Genomic DNA, 7,991 nt, shown 5'->3' on the forward strand with positions numbered 1-7,991 from the left:
ATATTTGGCATGTAGCATAGCTTGGAGCAATACTAGCTTATGCTGTAACAGTTATGAATATTATTCAGTCAGTCTTACAAATTGACCGCACTTATGTTTTTATTCCATGCCCATGGGTGTAATTTCCTATTATTGCCTGTTATTTCGACTCACATGTTTCTGCTATTAAAACTGAAGGGCTCAGTAAACATTTAAACATTAACATTTTTAATGCGCACTTTCGCGTATAATTTTTGTATAAATTTCGCGTTCAGATGATAAGTTAATAATTTTTGAAATGTCATTATTCCGGGGGGGGGCGACAATTGAACCACCTCCCCGTTTTTACATCCGATATTTTGACTAACGTGCGAAAAATCCTAGATCCGCCCCTGAGCAATACTGCCAATAAGTCAACCGTATGTGAGCGGTGGCCTTGTCCTTGTCCTTGGCTTAGGCACGAGTAGGCTAGTGGCCTAGTCGTAGTATGCTTGCCTTCGTGCATTTCAAATCTCAAAAAGTTGCAGCAAAAATTTTATCTGTTGGTAGTTTATTATGCTGCATACACTTAAGTCCATGATATTTTCAATACCATTTAACTACCTGCATAGCGACGACATTAATAAACCATTTTGTGACCTTGGCTCAGGTAAAGTGCTCAGTTGGTATTGCCGAAGTCCGATTCACATAAAAATTATCCCTATATCGCCCATAGGTATTTATTAATCAAAAATGGACAAAATACTTTTCCATACTAACTCCCCTGCTATTGTTTTTGCTAAAAATTGACTGCATACAAGAAAAACAACTATTGAGAACGTCCTTCTTTTTGAGTTGACGCACATCATGAAAAGACGCAGCTACGCCTACGTTGTTGTCTGACATCCTACGTTTAGTTTTAGCGCAACCTAGTTTTGATTAGGAGGCTAAAATGATTTGTAGTTACCATCATATAGACATGCTTGGCATATTTTTTATATTTTCACATTCAGGGGCCATATATGCAAATGAAAATTTTAGGTTGAAACCTTACTTTGATCCGAAGGCTCGAACGGGCTTCTTTTTGGTCCGCCATTTTAGTTCGCTTTGTGTCCGTTTCTTTTCAGTAGGATTTTAAATTTAAAAATACGAAAAGAAATAAGAAACTGACACACTTTCCTAAGAAATTTCATTTTACTTTTATAGAAAAGATGGCATTTACGTTTTCACATATTTCTCAAGTACAAATATGTAAAAGTCCGCGCATTTAGTTTTGAAAACGACAACTTTTAACTGAACTGTCGCTCGCAAAAATTGCGCGCACCTGAAATAGTCTTATCAGCATATAGGAACTGCTGAAACAGGCTGCATTACTGAGAAACGGGCAATATTTTCGATCTTTCCGCAAAATATAGTTTTTACAATACATATATACGTAGAAATGGAAATCAAACTCACTTTTGAACTCTTCTTCTTCGAATCCTTCTTCGGACCTTTTCCTCTTTTTTGGTGGCGAAACATTTTTGGCTAAAATAAGAAACTCCGTTACAGTGTACCACAGAGTTCCTTGGAACTAGAGTGATGCTTGTAAACATCAAAAACCAACGTACCTGGATATACTCAGTGAAAATTTCACTTTTTGATGACGGCAATTATCTGCGATAGCTCCGATAACAGCTTACCTGTAAGGTTGCAGAATATCGAATGACCCGCAAACGCTGAAATGCATAAGTTGCTTGAGCATGCTTCATGCTGGTTCTGTTGCGTGATTGGCAGAAATTGCCGCCACAGGCTGTACATGATTTTGATTGGGCATAGTAACCGAAGTTTTTGCACACTCGGGATACGCTAACATGGAACCCGACGAATTTAGGACCGAGCTCATGTTCGTCTGGTTTCCTTGTGTAAATACGTATATTTATTGTTTCCACCATGTGAACATCTTCACCTAAACTAGACAAATTCATGCGCGGTTTTAAAGTCTACCGGTCCTGTTTGAGTATAGCCTCAGTATTTCGAAAATAAATTAAAAGCTAGCCACCACATTTTGATTTTCTGAACCCACCTTTCCAATTACTCTTTCTCCTGATGGCGAATATCTGCCATTGGGGGGACCAATGACCAATTGTGATTTTTAGGAAAGAATTGATCTGTACTGTAACTGGTCAGTGATTAGGCCACAAATTACGTCACAACTTTGTCGTTTTCAATTTATAGGATCATCTTAAATGAGATGGACTTCATGTTTTACTCTCTATGTACAACGATGCAAAACATCCTTCTTCAACATATGCATGAGAGAGATTTTTTACTTTGAACGATACATGTGGAATAACCATGACACGAAAACGAGGCTCTGCTTTTGGCCCCTTAGCCTCGTTCACGTGTAATAACGGACTAAATGCAGAGAATCACAAAAACCCTGAATGAGCTAGTAATCTTATTAAACCATCTTGATTTCTACATAACAACCTACGGCACACTTTAAAGCTACCCTTTACTGAAGCTCGTTTTCAATCCAATATTAACCATCATGATATATCATGACATTATTTCATTGTCTTTTAATATCAACTGTCGAGGGTTTAGCAAAGATGTCCATGACGACAAAGAAACTTGTAACACACTACCTACTTCACATCTGGCACGTCATGCTGCTATCGTTTTTTGGCCTCGTGGACGTTTTTGCTAAGTATCAGTAGCCCCGTTTACACTACAGTCAATTTATCGACACGGCATGGCTAAAATTGGTACCCGTACCCAATTTTATTAGTGTTCAGGCTACCAAAACAAAGGCCGAGCACAGATGAAATGGGCACGGGTACCCATTTTAGCCGTGCCGTGCCAATAAATTGAGTGTAGTGTAAACGGGGCTAGTATGCTTACTTAGGAAAATATCTTTCTATCCCAAGTCCCTAACGTTATCACACCTCCCTATTATTTGTGCATGAATAGCTAACCAATGATATAAAATTTCTGACATCAACTATCATCATAAAGATTGCAGCATGTACATAAATATTTTCCCACAATGCACTCCAAGCATTCAGCGTAAAGATTGAAAAGGACGAAAGAAAAACAACGGATAACATGACTTTTGGCTTGACTGCTTATAGCCCATTTTCCTCTAGGCGGATTTGTTTGCGCAAACTGATTTCAGATTTGTGGAAGACGGGGTTATACCCGCCTTCGAATAGTGTCTTGTCACTGCAAGTATCGTGAATACATATATTGTCTATATCCGCATGACACATCGGTTCTAACTTTGCCCGTCGCCTAATTTTATTTTATCAATTTGCCTGTAATATACTCAAACCGCCAAAACCACCATATAATAGTCCAATAGGAAAGTTAATTTTTTAGAAAGTAATTTGATCTTTAAGCTTATCTTACGTACATGTACCATCTTCAGGCATCAAACGTAGGTTTTTCTATACCCTACTGTGAATATGTTTTCGACTGTGAATATTTCGACTGTGAATATGTCAGTGTGATACTCAGTATGATACTCCAATTTTTGACCATAGATTATAGTTGAGAGTATCACTATCAGAAAGTAAATTGCCCTGGGTCCGGGTGTTAACTGTTTGAAAGATATTATTATCGATTTGCTATTATCAATTTAGTGAAGAGTGTGCTGAAATATTTAGATGTAAATTACTAAATAGTTTAGTTTACAATAGAAGTAGCTACATGCATATTTAAAGTAAGATAACAAAATTTGAATAAAACCCCATAGATTCAGGACAGTAGCAATGCACCGCAATTAGTACAGGGTGTATAAGAAAGGCAACCACTTATAATATTCATTCATGAATATTTGCTTTAGTGGCTTTCCATACAAACAATATGGATTGGGTATTCATGAATTTTTGCGTTTTTAGTGCAAAGTTTGAGAAACTTTGCAGTATTGTGATGAGTGGCGAAAATTTAAACGAGTCAGTCAGTCCTTGTGTAAACTTTACGGGGGGTAAGCTAATTAATGCATATAGTAACTTTTTGAACATGATCAGTAAATTAAAGTTTTTAAATCAGTTTAACTTGCTTTATTTATATGCAATATCCTTTTTTCTAAGTTCACCAAAATATTGAGGTATTTTGATCGTTACTGTAAATTTTGAATCATTGCTTTTTCGTGGTTTGGGTTTAAGAGATTTGCGTAGTTTACCCCCCGGAACACCCGATTTTTTCTTATACGTCGCAACTGCGAATGTGCCATCGGAGCCTTGAACATTATTCACGATGTAAAGAAACGAGGAGCGACAAGCATTGCTTCAAAACATTCCGGGCGTAAAAATCGAGCAATTCTTTGAGAATCTACGCAACTTATCAACTTATGTTATGAATTACGAGCATTCAATTCAACACAAATATAATTTGGAAGGTTTATTCCATAAATAGAGCTGAGAGGCTAGGAAGAAACGACGTTTTGTCGACTGCGTTGTTTATGTATTGATAGATTTCTTACACGAATATATATTATGTCGATAGCAATTGCAAGTTGATACCTTGTATTCTGCATACAGTACATGAATGATACTATACAAAACGGACATTTTGTGCAGTGATCAAATCATTTTTGCGGTATACAGTATTGATTATAAGTATTTGTTTTGTATCGATTTACGCGTCGAAGTATCCACATCATGCATAGACATAATATGCACCGCGGTTTTAATATTTACATTATTTACAACGCAACTATTTTGGCTATTCTTATGAAATGATGGATAAATTGTTGCCATCATATAAATGTAGTGAATGTAGTCACAGTTGTTTGACGAAGAAAATAGACTAAACTGAGAAAATCGCGCCCGGTTTAGTGTTTACATAGCAACTAAAATTATAAATTAATAGTGACAATATCCGCGACTAACGTAACTTGAGTACTTTGAGTAATTTCCTGTTGATTAATGTTTAACCTAGTTTATCAAATGTTTATGTTGCGACAAACGTCTGGTTGCTCAGGTATTACAGGGCATGGAAATTTTGCACTATCCTTGGATCCCTAGTTTATACACCCTGTGTGTTCTATACAGTTTTAGTATACACCCGACTATTGTCTATTACAAATCCTACATTCTGATTGGCTACTCAACAATTGTCTATTCGTGATGGTGAACATTTGGGAAAAATTCGCTCGCGTGAGCGTATAAAATTGAATTGATTAAATTATTTTCTCGAAATTAATATATCTAGGTACAGGGTATACTAAAACAATTAGACAACTCGCCCTCATTGTCTATGAGCGAATAATCAACTCAGGCTTCGCCATCGTTGACTATTCGCTCATAGACAACTCGGACTTGTTATCTAATTGTTAAATAGAAGCACGCTTCTTGACCAATCAGCACGTGCGTACTATAAATGTTATATTATAAAAGATTATATAAAATCACATGCACAGCCTATAAAAGTTAACAAATGAAAACTGTTTTTTGTTCATAACTTATATGTGTGTTATAGCTAATTTCATATTAGAGACCGCCAGACCGGACACTATGTCTGACATGGTCTGTCAGACCATGACTGCCTGTTATATCCGAAAAGAACTAGATGAAAATTTTGGAAAAATTCATATTAGAATTATTATTATTAAATTCATATTATTATTATTATTATTATTCATATTAGATTAGTTTTTCGTCGCTAATATGGTTGAAAAGGGCTGATAGGAAAGACCTACAATTATAATTTCGTCCGTAATGAGCGTCTGGCCGACTTGGACCCATACAGGTTTTCAGACTAATTTGACAAAAGCTGGTGATGTCACACCCGCCTAATGTGCGCCTTGTGTATAACTCGATTTAGCTATACTATAGCAAATTCGCTAGCAATATGTACACCAAGTCACCAATGCTACTCGTGTGGTCCCGACGAAACTCACTTTCGGTTGGAATCGCACACCCTTCCCACATCAAAATGTAGGTATCATAGTTGTTGGTATCATTCATCAGTCATTTTGTCTGGCCATGTAGACAGATGTAATTACTTGTCCCCGCTTGCAATCTGCAGCACATTTCCTGTTGTCAGCGACTAGTAAATAAAATGAATGTGTCTCTCAGCAAAATGTACACCGTGTTTCCGAATTGGTCATGATTATATCTTTATTAGGGGCCAACAATTTAACAGAAGCCTGTCTCTGGTTCCTGACCTGTTTGTTGGTTGGTGTTAATTAGAGTGGCAAACATGCATACATAAGTAATATCTAATTAGCCCAAAATAGCCTAATGGAAATCTTTTAAATTATAACTGTTATTGCTTCCCAACATCCATTTCCTTCTATTAATATTAATAATTTTATTAACATTCTATATCGTCAATAAAATTATGCTCACTCAACTGCAGGCTATGAAGTTTGTCAGAAATCATAAGATGCTAAAGCATGTCTTCAACATGGAAAAGACTAAAAACCCACTTTTGTATGATGCAATAGATATATGGATCCTAAACTCCTCGAAACATAGGATTTGTCTTATTTTCATAATATACTTTTAAGGTTTTCGAAGTAATAACTAATAGCCATTCAGATTAGCACTGAAGTGTGGATTTAGAACTATACTAGATAGCTATTGTGATATTACTATTATTAAATAATAAATTACACACAATTAGATCTCTGTTACTTGTTGAAATATTTTTGGCAATGATTGTAGCAACTGAAGCATGTTTTTATGAATAGATTCATCACAGACACAGAATCAAACTTTTATCATATTTATAGTTGATAGCAGAAATACAGAATACAGGAAACAAGTGAAAAAAATTGAAGTTACTGATGATTAACCAAAAATATAATCCAGAGTCTTGTATGAATGGGGTTGAATCTCCTTACCAAATAATTTAGCTTGTGAAATCAGTTTTTCCATATTATTCAGTCAGCAGATCACGTTTCCTACGCCTATGGTGGCCATAATTCGTTATAGGCAATGTAATTAATAATTACTTATTAGTATTTCGTGAATTCCAGGAGCCGGTTGTTCAAAAGCCGGTCAGCTTAACCCTGGGTTAAAGCAAATTTTTACATAATTTTTTAATTTCTGGTTTGCAAAGTTGAATATCCTTTTTCATAAATATTTTCTGGACCGATAGAAGTGATTGTATTTTCTAAAGTTTTAAAACGAATAGTGGTTCAGAAGACATAAACTAAAACACTGGATTAAAATTTAACCCAGGGTTAGTGCTAAGAACAACCGGCCCCAGGTTATGAAAAAACATAGAAGCAACATGTCTTTGGAGTTAATAATTTTTTATTAGAAATAATTTTTGGTATTTGCAAATTGCGCCCTGTGAGTGCTCGTGTGAAGATTGCTCACCAGTTGAGCCAAGGCTGTCAGTAAAACCAGGAACAGCGGAACAACGGAACAGGGAACACCGGAACAGTAAGAATCCGAAATAGAACAGCAAAAACATTGTTTTAAATATTGGCAAAAAAAATCAGGGATGATAGCTATAATGCTGTACATGTTAGTTGATGATAGCTATAATGCTGTGCATGCATACAGTTATTCAGTTAAGTATTGCCAAGAAATTTGTCTGACCCTCGCTGTTCTTATACGGCAGCATTCTTGTTCGTTGTTTTTATATTATATATTATCAACTCCAGATGCGCATTGCATAGCAAAAGACGTCTAAGACGTTTGCTATACCCGGTATAATCTTTAAAACCCGACTTATGCGAATCATAATTTGTACTCAACTATTAAGGTAAGTTATGGCTCCTCGCTGCGAGCTAAGCGTTACAGCAGACATGCACTGTAGTCATGACTTTATTATTTTGCAAGTGCAATAAATACGTCAACAGTTATAATGAAAAATCTCCTGTTACAGATTCGCAATAAAGCGGAGCAAAGGGGAAAAGTTCAATAGTGACGAATACGAGTGCAAAAGGCAATATTCAAAACAGTCATTGTTTTACAGTATTATAGTATCACGCCAGATTTTTTTGCCAACTTTAAAACTTGTTTTTGCGGTTTTGTGTTCCGCATGCTGTTTTGGAAACATCATTTCTGTTTCAGTCTTTCGCTGTTCCG

This window comes from Dendronephthya gigantea, unplaced genomic scaffold (genome assembly GCF_004324835.1).
Source record: "Dendronephthya gigantea isolate DGI-Jeju-01 unplaced genomic scaffold, DenGig_1.0 000041F, whole genome shotgun sequence".
NCBI classification, from domain to species: Eukaryota; Metazoa; Cnidaria; class Anthozoa; order Malacalcyonacea; family Nephtheidae; genus Dendronephthya; species Dendronephthya gigantea.